Here is a 14356-nt window from a genome sequence, read left to right on the forward strand (position 1 = left end):
GTAGATATGCGGGCAGAAATTAAAACTCACATTTTTGCGCTCTGTATCATATATGCACGCAACGTCGGGCGTTAATGGGTTAGACGAATTCTTTACTGGGCTGACTCGTGCCCACAAAGAATTGAACAGCACGGCGGTTGCAATAGCAACAAACGTAATCGGTGCCCGTCGAAGAACAGAATCACCGCTGCTCCCTCCTGCGCTCAGATTAAAGCTGACAGAGAACTTTCGAGATAAACAACGAAAAGCAGCCATAACAATCTCGAATCACGTAGCAGTCCCGCGTGGCTGCGGTCATTCGAGATAACTCCGTTTGGAAGGCACTAAACACTGTATTTGGTAATGATTCAGAAGCGGTAACCACAATCGTAAAAGATGGCATAGAACTTCAAGGCACTAAGTTAGCTGACGCATTTAATGACTTCTTTTTATCAATCGGTGGTGCTACCAGTAGAAACCCTGATTTAAGATATATGAAGGAGCGAAGTAATCCAACTATATTTTTAGACCCAGTCACTAATAGTGAGCTTGTAGCGACATTTTTAACCCCAAGCAATAGTAGAGCTGCTGACGCGGACGATATTCAAGTGAAACCTGTAAAATTTGCCATTGATGTATTAGCACCTTGTCTTACCCACATTTTTAATATGTGTTTGTCCACAGGATGCTTTCCTCAAAAAATGCAGCGAGCAAAAGTGACAGTTGTGTTTAAGAAGGGAAATAGCAATGACATGTCAAACTACCGCCCCATATCCGTTTTACCTGTATTCTCCAAAGGTTTAGAGAAAATAATTCTGAAACGCTTGACCTCTTTCACTGAACGTTACAACTTAATAACGTCTGCTCAGTTTGGCTTCCGCAGGAACAAATCTACGGAACTCGCACTGCTGGCCCAAAAGGAGTTCATTCTCGAAAACTTTGAGTGTAAAAATATGGCACTTGGGCTGTTTCTGGACTTTTCCAAAGCCTTTGACCTAATTAATCATGAAATTCTCCTTCAAAAACTCGATCACTACGGCATAAGAGGCATTTCGCATCAATTAATATCGTCTTACTTACAATACCGTACTCAGTTTGTCGTCATTGAAGGAAAACACTCCACATCAAAGTCAATCAAAACAGGTGTCCCACAGGGAAGCATCCTGGGACCATTTCTTTTCATTCTTTATATTAACGAGATAGTTCGCGTTGATGCAACGGCACATTATATAATCTATGCTGACGACACAAGTTTATTCTTTTCAGGCAAATCGTGTGTTGATCTAGGTATCCGAGCGAATAGAACGTTGTCCGAAATTAATGCCTGGGCTCAAATTAACTGCCTAAAGCTAAACATTAATAAAACGAAGGCTATTTTATTTCACCCCCGACACACACATGTCCAGCGACCTTCCATTTTTTTAAATAACACTGAAATTGAAGTGGTAAGGAGCTTTAAATCACTGGGCGTGTATTTCTCAGAAAACATGACATGGGATGATCACGTAAACTATATCGTTGGTAAGCTATCCAGGACAGCTGGCGTTATGCGCCGTTACTGCTACAATTTTCCCATACCTGTTAACATGCTCATATATAACTCTTTATTTTCCTCTTTATTAAATTAGGCGTTTTCTGTATGGGCAACAACAACAGCTGAAAACATTAGCAAACTTACTGTCTTGCAAAAAAGGGCTTTACGCCTCGCCTGTAAAGTTCCATATCGCTTCCACACAGCAGGCCTATTCAAGAAGTACCACATAATACAAGTTTCATCGATGAACGATCACAGACTGTGCCGCTTATATAAACTCAGTTTAATAAAAAATAATGATGCCATCACTAGCCTAGCAAGGCTAGAGAAAAACATTTCTGCTTATAATGTGCGCCATCCTGAGATGTGGTATGTTCCAAAATGCAGAACCAATTATGGAAATCAAATGATAAAATTTAAATTGCCTACACTTCTGAATCACATGATAAAGGATGCTAACATTGACATATCAGATATAACACCAAAAGAACTGCGTTTATTGTTTGTATAATGTTGTGATATGATTTTCTAGTTCTTCTTGCCTGTTTTATACTAACTTTTTCAACGATGTTGCCATATCCGACTGTGTTCTCTTGCCGCACGCTTCTGTCCTACCCCGTGTGTTGGGGGGTCAGGGCTTTTCAAGCTGTTCACACAGCTTTTCTCCTGTCCTCCTCGCAGCATCTTTTTGTTGTGGAATAAATTTCAATTTCAATTTCAATTTCAACTGTGGTCGCGTCTTTGCATCGCAAACAAAGCGATAAAGTCGCTTTCGGGCAGTTTGGAGGAATGAACAAACATAAAAAGCTTCGCGGCGATGTATCACCTGTTCGCCGTGACAGGAAAGTTGGCAGCAGAGTTTGGTCGGTTACAACACCGAAACTGCGCCTTCACTTGACCGGCAAATCTGAACCGTTGCCGTATAGAGCAGAAACAGTGAAAAAAAAAAGCATGCTGCAAATAACCGTTCCGGGAAACTAATTATCCTTTGCTGGCCTCTAGCTGCCGAACAGCTTTTTTGAAGCTTGACGACCACTTTCCCTTAAGGATGGGGGGAGGGGCGAGCTATGCGCATTCATCTATTTCCGCCCTTCTGGCAAAAATGAATTGCGGCAAAGACGTTTACTCGAGTTCGTAGAGCTTAAGAGAGAGAAGGAAAAACTTTACCGCGACGCAGCACCAAGCATCGGGTATATTCTGTGACGGAGTCATCCTTCACATCGGCTGGCCCGAAAGACGCCCGAAAGAAAAATCTCGTCAATACACTCTTCAACATGTTAGTAAAATGTGTTGGGCCGCCGCGGTGGCTCAGCGGTTATGGTGCTCGGCTGCGGACCCGAAAGACGCGGGTTCGATCCCGGCCGCGGCGGTTGAATTTCTTTGGAGGAGAAATTCCAGAGGCCCGTGTACTGTGCGATGTCAGTGCACGTTAAAGAACCCCAGGTGGCCGAAATTTCCGGAGCCCTTCACTACGGCGTCTCTCATAGCCTTAGTCGCTTTGGGACTTTAAACCCCATAAACCAAACCAAACCAGTAAAATGTGTTGAAGAGTGTATTGACCAGTTTGGAACCGTTGCTTTTCAAAACTCGGCAGGTATTAGTGTTAGCAGTTTTTTAGAACTTTTATCCTTCTATCTGAGGTCCATGTTTATCTTTTGGAATGATAAACCTCACCTTCAAAAAGAAGGGATTCGTATCGGCTCCTGCATTTCCCCGATCTTAAGTGACCTCGTTTAAGCAAAACTTGACAAAGCCGTTATGGACAGATTAGACAATATGCAGGTTGCCAAAGTTTTTAGATACGTTGACGATTCCCTGATTTTTATTGACAGTGACCATGATTCCTTTAAATCCAATGCTTTTAACATACTAAGTATGCTCAGACAAAGTTTTAAACCGCATGTTCTAACTTTCGAACTGCCTTCTAATGACAAGCTTAGATTTTTTGACATTAGCATCACCTTTCACCCAGGTCATACCTGCTGGGCTTATGAACCTCGCAATAGCAAGCCTCTCCTGCCCTTCAAATCTGCCCACTCTAAACTGGTCAAAAAAGAGCAATAGCGAATCTGTGCTTTGAAAATGCCCTCCGAAAATCCTGTCCGCATTTGATATATGCAAGTTTGCAACAACAGTGCAGTAGGCTTTCGCACGCTGGCTATCCTGGTCACCTTCAGATTTCAGTAGCGGAAAGTTTACTCAGGAAGCTGAACACTGAGCTGCACCCTTGTGCGCGTGCGCCCTTTGAAAGACAGAAGAAAAAAATGGCAGTTATCCCATACTTGCATACCATCTCTCAAAATCTTAAGCGCATTGCAAATCGGATAGATGTGGCGGTTGTTTTTTCTGCCCCTGAAAAGTTAAACAGCCTATGCAAGGTAAACAAAGCTGTTCGTCCTTTGGCCAAAGAATGCACAAAGAAATATCAAATTCCGTTCGTGGATTGCAAGGTTGGCGTGGTGTACCAGATACCGCTCTCATGTGGACGACAGCAAGTCGGTCAAACTGGTCGCTGCCTGAATTACCTCCTCCGTAAGCATAATCGCAATGTAAGTAATAAAAACGAAAATGATGGAGAACTAGTGAAACATTGCAACGCATGTGTTAGGTGCAAGCCACTACTAGACAAGTGTTCTTTAGTTGGGAAAAGTAAGGATAAGCGCACTCGGGAAATTATTGAAGCAGAAAAGATAGCCAGATTAGGAAGTGCCTGTGTAAGCACTCCTTCTGTCAAACTCTCAAAAAAATAAATTGCTTACTTACGCTCGCAGTGAATTTCCGCATGCTATGGTATGACACGGCAAAAATGCATGTATAAATTTGTGCTTTCGTTCCTAATAAAGTTGTTGGAAGTTAGCGCTGTGTGTGTCTACTCGTTCTTGGTCTCTTGTCCTGTTTGCGCTATTGCTCCGAAAAATGGTTGAAGTTGCTGCGCGGATTAGCGTGAATTAGTTCGTTGGATGAGTATAATCACCGGATGTTAATCCAATGTAACCTACTCGAACATTCTAGTCCTCAGATTTTCAGATTTGGCGGTGCTGTTAACGTCATGAGCCTCTCGACCATCAGGGAATTTCGTGAACGAGAAGCCGAATTTTTTAGAGACCGCAAGCCAAGTGTTATCGCATTAACAAACGAAACAGACCTTTCTGGTTCCGTGCGAAACATATTCGCAATAAATCTGCCATGTGAAATGGCGGCTTATGTAGCTGGTATCCTCCCTGGTAGTATTTGTGCATGATATTTTCATTTATTTATTTTGTAAACCTGCAGTCACTACGAGGTGATTTCAGCAGGCTTGTAAGGAGGTAGATGATAACACAATTACAAAGGTAATAATAGACTGTGGAATTTCGATGGAGGCGAAATTCTAGAGGCCCGTGTACTGTGCGATGTCAGTGCACGTTAAAGAACCCCAGGTGGTCGAAATTTCCGGAGCCCTTCACTACGGCGTCTCTCATAGCCTGAGTCGCTTTGGGAGGTTAAACACTAATAAACAAAACCAAACCAGACTGAATCTAGGTTAATACAATAGAAATTAGGGCAACTATTTAAAAAAATTGAAGCGCAGGAAAAAAGTACGGTGTGTTTTAACAATTCAGATAAGCAAAATAAGTCAATAATTGCATCGAAGCTCATATCTGAGGCATTTATTTAGGTCAACACATCCACGCCACTACTAAGCAAGTTAATAAGAGAGTAATTCCTCATTTGCATCCACCCAAGCGCAGCAATACTGCTACAAAGGAAAGCTATACAGCGTTTTCAGAAACTTGCTAGTTAAAGAAAAATGCGGCCTGCTCCGGGGTTCAAACCCAGGACGACCGCTTCACGGGAGTAGTCGCTCGAGCAACTAAGCTAACCGGGACGGCATGCTTACGGTAGGGCGAGAGCGAATTGATCAATAACTCGAAGTGCGAACTGTGTTGGTCAAATGTTTAGGGGAATCACCCAAGGTGGAGTAGATTTGTAGTAAGGGAGTAATTGATCATTGAGTTTCTGAGAAAGCTGTATAGCTTTCCTTTGTAGCCGTATGGCTGCGCTCGGGTGGACGTCAATGAGTAATTACTCCCTTATTACAAATCTACTCAACCTTCGGGGATTCCCCTAAACATTTGACCTACAAAGCAAGCTGTGTTTTTCGCAAGCAGTCAGAACAAACTCCGAACGCCGAATGTTAGCATATCAGCTTCCATGGCACTCTAAACAAAAATTATTGAAACAAACATTGATATGGACATCATTAGCCATTTTAACCTAATAAGCTATTTGCTCTGCGCAGCTTCGCTTTTATCGTATTTCGCACTTATGAGTCTAGAAGTCTGTTCGCGTGAAGCAACCGGTTTAGAAATGCGCTTTTTTTTAGAAATGCTCTTTCTTTGTTTATTTTCCGTTTTCTCTGTCTGCGTGCTGGACTCATGTATGTTTATTATTAGAATGGAAGCTGTATGAATGTAAAGTGGCACAGGTGACGTCACATGTCACTGCCCCCTGCCCAACAGGTGAGAGCCACGCCAAGCGGTAATAAGTTTTATGCCTGCAGCCTTCACCATTATTTAACGGTTATGAAAATAAAGTATTATACAGTTAACGCTATAAACAATTATATCACTTTAAATACAACAGAACAAAGTGGATGGCCCTGCAGAGGCAACGCTTTTGTTCAGCTGATTAAAGTGGACCATTTTCGGAGAGAAGGCTGACTACCTGAAGAAGCTTTAAATTGACCAAAAACGGGTTGTAATTTATTATACCTTCAAAGGGTAGCACGACCGGAGGAGAAGATATGGTTTCTATGCCGTAAATCTTGCAGTAGCCGTTAATGAGTTGATATGAAAGAAGCGTGCTTTCAGACCTATTCAGTGTCGTTACGCCCAGTTAGCTGACTAGGATAGTGACCCACACTACCTCTCTCTCTCTTTTTTTTTAGGATAAGGTGCAGCCTCTATTGTCTACCTGCGTTACCTGCCCACAACGAGAACAAATACTGTTGGTTTCATAGAATTCGAGCTTCCAGCAAAGGTGTGATGTCAACTTCCGGGTTCACGCACTCCGTCGCGGCGTCCTCTATACAAAGAAAAAAAAAATTTCGCCTGTACCCTCGGCGGGACTCGAACCCGCAATCCCCGGTTTAGGAGACCGATGCCTTATCCATTGGGCCACGAGGGCTAGGACGGAGAGCGCTCCAGGTTTGCGGTAGACAACGGGAGCGGCAAGACAGCTGCTTTCCTCCTTTCCATTTGTCTCGGGGAGCTTTCCCTTTCCCTCTTCCGCAACACTTTCACAGAGGGAAGAGAGGGGGGAGAGGGAGAGAGAGCGGGTTGCACTTGTTGAGCGAGCGCCAAGTTTTTATCTGGGGCAGTGAAAGAAATCAAGAAAAAGGCGGCCCGTGGAACGCGGCAGAAGACGAGTGGGTTTGCCAGTCGTCTCTGTCGGTCGACGAGGTGAAAACGTGTCGAGCCGGTCGGGTGTGTGCGACACCGTATCGCAAGCGCAGGAAAAAAATAATAAAGAATAATACGACGAGGATCTTACGGCAATAAAGAGAATATAAGCACAGACGACAAGAAGCGACAGAGAGGATTTACTGGAGGAAATCTGGTTACTGGTTACTGCAATTAACATTTCGGATTATCCTATTTATGATTTAGTTTATAGTTTGCGGGGGTTTAACGTTCCAAACCAACTCAGGCTATAAGGGACACCGTAGTGGAGGAATCCGGAAATGTCGACCATCTGGGGTATTTAACGTGCACTGACATCATACAGTACACGTGCCTCTAGCATTTCGCCTCCATAGAAATTCGACCACCGCGGCCGGGTTTGAACCCGCGTCTTTCGGGTCACCAGCCGAGCACCATAACCACTGAGCCTCCTCGGCGGCTGGATGATCCTAATTCAATTCAATTCAGTCTACATCGAATTTCTTTTACAGAAAATACAAAACACTTTTTGGACCCATAGCCAACGGCTAGTTCCATTTGATCCATAATACTATTTGATTCAGTGCATTTAAAGATTATCCTATTTGAGTCATTCTTAAACGTACTGTCTTCTTCACCCTTTTGTAGAGCGCTCGAGCGTGGCGCTTCCATGCAAACGAAGGGACACCCCGCTGCATCCGCTAGTTACTATAGGCACAATGATTGGCCGGAAGTAGAGCCGCCTAAACCCAAAACAATGCCTGAACATGCACTTTGCTGGAGAACCAAGGCTTGATGTATAATTTCAGTTTTTATTCATGCTGCACACTGCTCAACCACTCTGCACAAGGGTGACGTAGACAGTACAATCAGCTTCAAATGAAAGGCATCAGAAATGCAGACAACAAAAGGAAAATATTTCAGATGAGGAACGTCTAAATGCTAGCGCAGCTAATTTTCGCTTCAGAGACGCATTGGAAGGCTCGTTGGCTTTTTGGAAATGCTAAAGTACTTGCTCTCCCGTAACTGTACTGCTTTTGTATTTTTGTGTTCGGCTTTCAGTTGTCACTTCATTTCACGCTGATATTTCCTTACTTCGCAAATTGGATGAGCATAAACGCGGGAACACAAGCGATGTGTACGATTCACGAATGCCAAATAATTGATTCCTCGGAAGAGCGAAATTTATGAACGTGGAAGCTGCTGCCATTGTGCAACTCAGCGATGAGTAAAAACATGAGAGAAACTAGAAATATAAAAAAAAGAAAGAACTTTCAAAATGATACGTGAAAGATACTCATCTAACAGTACCTTTTGCTGGGCTAGTTGGTGTGACATTGTGTTCAGGAAAGTAAAAAACAGCGCTAAATTCTACACAAACCACACAGAAAGACGGACAGGACGGGCGCTGACGTCTTCACTTAAGCAAACCAAGTTTAACCAATCATGCAACAATCGCACCTGCCTCCATATTTCCGCCCTTAACACTTTGCTCACTCGTCTTGCGTGTCCTAATGAAGGTTTAACAAATGAAGGTTTGGATTTGTTAAACCTTCATTAGGACACGCAAGACGAGTGAGCAAAGTGTTAAGGGCGGAAATATGGAGGCAGGTGCGATTGTTGCATGATTGGTTAAACTTGGTTTGCTTAAGTGAGGACGTCAGCGCCCGTCCTGTCCGTCTTTCTGTGTGGTTTGTGTAGAATTTAGCGCTGTTTTTTCTTTTCTGAACACAAAGATACTCATCGACAACTTCCAAACGAAAACGGAATTCTAAAAGCGAAAACAGAATTAAAAAAAAAACACCGGAATGGGGAATGCTTGGCTGCTACAAAGCATGGGTTACCAATAGATTAGCATAGTTTCGTATCCCACAAGAATCATTTTAGACGATGCGGTAAGCAAGATAGATGCAGCTAAAAATAGTTCCACGCGCAGGGGTTTTAAACGCATCTGTTCGTCTTTCTTTTTGTCTAACGTTGTGTCCTAGACGACAAAATGCTTACTTCTGGTTCCGTTTGATGTAACCCTGCTGAGGGGGAGTTCTATGATGCAATGGACTCATAGATCGTTCATCGTGGGATGTCGTGCGGTCTGTGTGGCATATCGTGCAGTCTGTGTGATATGTCATACAATTCGTATGATATGTCAAACGGATTATGCGGTGTGTCGTGCGGATTGTGTGGTGTTCTGTGGTGGATGGTCTGTGGGGTTGTTGCGTCGTGGAGCTTTTTTTCAGCAGGGAATGTTATGTCGGTTCGAACAACCCTAATGTATTGTATTTCTGTACCATTTTTTGTATATGATTTAGTGTGTATTATTATTTTATTATCTGCATATATTTACAAGAACTGTTTATGATGCGTCTGTTGTGTAAGTGATGGCAAAGAGCCTTTTTTTGTTGTATAATCCAATACCGCTCCTGCTGCTGTACCCAGGCGAGGACAAGACCCAGTCAGGAGGTTCAGCACCTCCTTTTGTCTTGCCTCGTGGGCAATACCTGTATGTTGCCCGAAGGATGAAATAAATAAAACAAATAAAAAGCTGGACACCGGGAGAGGGCATAATTGGTTGCTAACACGCATGGGTTATCAAATGCATAAGCATAGTTTAGTATTCCGCAAAAATAACTTTGTAGCATAATCTACAAAATATGCCTAGTTACTTTTGTAACTAAATACATATGGCATAGCATTGTTACTCTTCGTGTCCATGGATCCCTTCTTACATAGAGCCCACGTTTCCATGGAGGAGAAATGGAAAAGTCAGTTGTGCGCTGTTCCATGTCAGCACACGGTAAAGAACCCTCAAAGGCTGAAATTCATTCCGGGGCCCTCCGCTACGGTGTTTCTCATAGCCTACATGCAGCTTCGAGATAATCCTGCTGTATGGCGTAATGATACACCCGTATGATTAGAGATTAAATTAAAAATGATTAAAGGATCCTCCTCCTCCCCTCTCCCTCGAGGTGCAAAGAAGAAAATGGGAGTGAAAAAAATGAATTAATGCTGTCAATGAAAAGAGAATAACAAAGAGGGCACGGTATTCGTTCATGACGGCAGAAATATAGATAGTCCAACCATTGCATATGGCACTGAGGTGATACATATGCATGCGAACGTAATTTTAAGTGTTCCAATTTTTTCTTTTTAAATTACCGTACAGCCATCGCGAGTACCTAAAGAGATTCGAACCTTGTCACAGAATATGACTATCCTCTAGAACGACTAGAAATCATTATGAAACCTGATTTTTTTATTGTTATGACCATAAAAGGCGACAAAAAGTAGAATTTATTATTTATTTGCAAATACTGTTGGCCGTGGGCCGTTACAGTGGTGGGACGTGATTGTATAGTATTGTATTCACAGTTGACGAGTAACAAGTTTCTTTGGTTATATAAAAATACAAAATTCATCTTCATCTATACAATCATATTTCTTGCAGCGTAATGTTTCTCTTTTTCTACAGAAGCAGTATTAATAAATATTCACTTGAAAAACAGTTATTTCACACAGAAAAGGAAAATAACAAAAACATTTCTACATTCCAGGCCTTCTCCTTAGGCGGGTTGTAATCACCAAGTGATTAGGCGTATGACACTGAAAATCGAGAAATCGAGAAATATCGAGAAAGCCGCGTAAAAGTCCCTTTCCAGCGTGGTGTGCCAAGTCGAACTCGTTTCAGTTAATTGCAACGGATCCGATTTAGACTGGCACGACGCGCCGAAGCGGCTTGTGCGTCTTCAGTCAGTAGAGCCGACATAACTCTGATTTATGTGGTGTCAGTGCCATTAGCAGGCTCTGCATGAGCCATTAGTGGAAAGGAAGGACGATATATCGGCACGTTTGTAATAGCGCCTTTCTGTTGTCTCGAGGATGAGGTGAAGGCGTATAGTGTGAGTTTCATTTTTAGGGCAGTAGTTCCCACCACATCCAAAACACACCACAGCAAATATGAATGCTAAGTTTTTGTACGATCCTAGATATAGACAGCTCGTTAAATTGTTGAAATTTTGAAAGACGGGAACACAAGATGTGCACAGACTCATCGTATTCATTATATTTTTGTTCCAAGGCGATACAGGCTTCGGCATGTTGAACATAAGCCCACGCTAAATGTCTAGGAGCTCGAAGCTGAGTGACGTTTATAATCCTGGGAGGTCGAGTGTATGAGCGCTGAATCTGGCACGACTAAGTTTGGTCTGCGTATTTTAATTGTGCGCTGCTTGAGATTCATTAAATACCGATTACAATTTCATGAGACTGCGCCTCTAAGTTTCTTTTTTATTTTCTTGTCAGTGAACCTTACAAAGGTGCGCTTCTTTGCTGTTTCATTTTTCTGCGCCCTGAAAGAATTTCACACCAAACTTGCTAGCTCCTGCCCGCTTGTGCATTAACCGTCATGTTAGATCCAAGGATGGTTAGGAGTATGATATTTCAGTGAGCATGCTCCGAGGCCTCCGGTCAGCCAAGAAGCTTGTGGCTAATAAAGTGTCACTGCTACTGTCTACTATAGTAACAGCTACTGTTATGCTGCTTGCACCACTGCTGCCACTGCTAGTAATTAATAGTTCTGCTGAAACTGCTACTACTACTTCAATTGCCATCACTACTGCGCTGCTAGTGCTAGAAGTGCAGGTACTAATACAACTTGAACCACCACCACCATTGCTACCACTACCATCACCACCACTAATGGGGGCCGTGGGTTCGGTTCATGGGTTCGGATCGAACCAGCGGCATGTGGTTGTTTTTTTCTTTTCCAATCAATTATCCTTATATAACTATCTTACCCATATACCACTGATGAACACCCCACAAAGAAAAAAACATCCCTTATTCTCCATGGTTTCCGTGACTGTTGGCTTCTGCCCATGTACCACTACTTTGTATGAGCTATATACACTTTCTGTTCTGTGACTAGGCCGTCTGGAACCGCTCTTTTCCAGACCACGGCGGAAGCAATAAACGAATCGAAGCACGAAGACTGCCCAGACCATGCCGTGTTGGACTGAAGCCAGCCGAACAAGCCGACGTGTTACGCACCGTTCGAGCAACCAGGACGCGGAGAGAGGAAGTGTAACGCACGTGCTATACGGGCTTGGTCAAAAGGCGGGAGAGGGGAAGGGGGGGGGGGGGGGGGGGGGGGGGTAAGGGGCTGTCTGGAACCGCAAGAGAGAGTGCTGCGTAAACGCTTCGTCCGGTCATCGTCGTCCTGAGAGTGCAGTGATAAGAATGGTTTGTTGTTACGGGAGTGCGACGGTTGGTGAAGGGAGTAACAGAGATCCCCTGAGTGCATCTTGGCTGCCGGTCAGTGCCAGGGCCGTCGATAACGCGTCGGGCGGGCTTTTATTTAGACTTGCTTGACTAGCTGGTTTCCCATAACTTGCAGGGCAGAGCGCGGACAGCACGGGGTAAGAGTGAGCTCATGTTCGAAGCGCTGACTTCAAGCTATTTATTTCTTTGCCCATAATTCTAACTAGTTATGAGAAAAGGAGAGACACAGCAGCAATCCCTAAGGTTGTACACCGCGGGCCCAAGGCAGGAAGAGAACTTGCGAAGGAGAGGCTCAAGAAAGAAAGGGAGAAAGAGAGGAAGAAAGGAAGAGAGAGAGAGGAAGAAAGAAAGAAGGAAAGAAGGAAGGAAGGAAAGAAAGAAAGAAGGAAAGAAAGAAAGAAAGAAAGAAAGAAAGAAGGAAAGAAAGAAAGAAAGAAAGAAAGAAAGAAAGAAAGAAAGAAAGAAAGAAGAAAGAAAGAAAGAAAGAAAGAAAGAAAGAAAGAAAGAAAGAAAGAAAGAAAGAAAGAAAGAAAGAAAGAAAGAAAGAAAGAGGCACCATAGTGGAGGGCTCCGAATTAGTTTCGGGCGGCGGCCGCGTCTCGATGGAGGCGAAATGCAAAAGGCGCCCGTGTGCTGTGCGATGTCAGTGCGCGCTAAAGATCCCCAAATGGTCTAAACTACTCCGGAGACCTCCACTACGGCACCTCTTTCTTCCTTTCTCTTCCTTTCTTCTTTCACTCCCTCCTTTATCCCTTCCCTTACGGCGCGCTTCGAATGTCCACCGAGATATGTGAGACCTTAGTTAATGAGTCATTTCCATTCCTCAAAAAAACATTTTTTTCAATTTACATAGTGTTCCTCAAACGTGACATCCCACAGCACACGGCCGTTTTAATGCGACAGCTCAATGCTTCCGTTCTGCAGAAAATCCGCCGCTGTCGTCGGCGTGGGAGCTGAAATTAGCGGAGAAGCAACCTAAGTGGGCCACATATATAGGTCACGTGACCATACGGCGTCATCGCAACCTGCCCACCGGACTCTGAGCAAACTCACCACAGTGCCAAGTGGCAGGTAGATTGGTTTGGTTTGTGGGGTTTAACGTCCCAAAGCGACTGAGGCTATGAGAGACGCCGTAGTGGAGGGCTCCGGAAATTTCGACCACCCTCCCAAAGCGACTGAGGCTGTATGCGAATTAACCCACTACGCTATCTCGTCATACCCTTAAGGCGGAGCGTAAGTGTCCTCTCCAATTTTTCGTATTCATAAAGAAGTTGACGGAAGGCGACGAAAAATTTCCGGAGCACTGAGTGCACCCGCAGACAGGTTCGGATGCTAAACGGTTGCCGTTGCAGTTAACGACAGCGAGAATACGAGGCAAAGAAATGCATGTGGCTGCTGTCCTGTCCAGCAACAGCAGCTTATATAGCATCTCGAAGACAATAAAATGAAATCAATAGTTTCTATTGTTTCTTTAATGGTAAGTAGATTTCGTACATGCAGAAGACATCAAGCAGATTGAAGCCTATTTCGCATGAAAAAATAATGAGGATCAGATTTTTTTTCAGAATTCTGACCAGCAACACCGCAGTCTTCCGTCCGTGGCCTGTCGGACTTATTGAGAGAGAGAAAAACGTATAATGCATAGAATGGCTGGGTGGGCCCTCGTTCCAGGAACCCATTGGCTTTTGCCGTCGCTCTCGCCCGGTTCACCAGTAAAATCTTGTGTTCTGACTGTGAGCTAGATAGCGCGTCTTCTAGTCCTCAATTGTTGGGTTATTGACTAGTTTAGTTTAGCTTATGGGGGTTTAACGTCCCAAAGCGACTCAGGCTACGAGGGACGCCGTAGTGAAGGGCTCCGGAAATTTCGACCACCTGGGGTTCTTTAACGTGCACTGACATCTTGATTCTTGGTACAGCTTCTGGCATGCCCACATATGGTACAAGTTAGCCACTTCACCGCAGAAGGCGCAATGCGGATCCTATGAATTTGGAAACACATAGCTGAATTTGACTGGATTTATATAAGTTGGTTTGGTTTATTGGGGTTTCATTGTCAGCGACTCAGGCTATGAGGGACGCCGTAGTGAAGGGCTCCGGAAATTTCGACCACCTGGGGTTCTTTAACGTGCACTGACATCTTCAT

At 43.9% G+C, this 14356-nt stretch overlaps 1 non-coding gene across 1 annotated transcript; it reads right to left on the reverse strand.

The window, feature by feature from the left end:
- Nucleotides 1-6609: 6609 nt before the first annotated feature.
- Nucleotides 6610-6682, reverse strand: TRNAR-CCU (transfer RNA arginine (anticodon CCU)). The gene has a single exon. It is a non-coding gene; the product is annotated as a tRNA-Arg (tRNA).
- Between the last annotated feature and the right edge of the window lie 7674 nt (nucleotides 6683-14356).

This window comes from Amblyomma mixtum, chromosome 9 (genome assembly GCF_055824585.1).
Source record: "Amblyomma mixtum isolate Tamu chromosome 9, ASM5582458v1, whole genome shotgun sequence".
NCBI lineage: Eukaryota > Metazoa > Arthropoda > Arachnida > Ixodida > Ixodidae > Amblyomma > Amblyomma mixtum.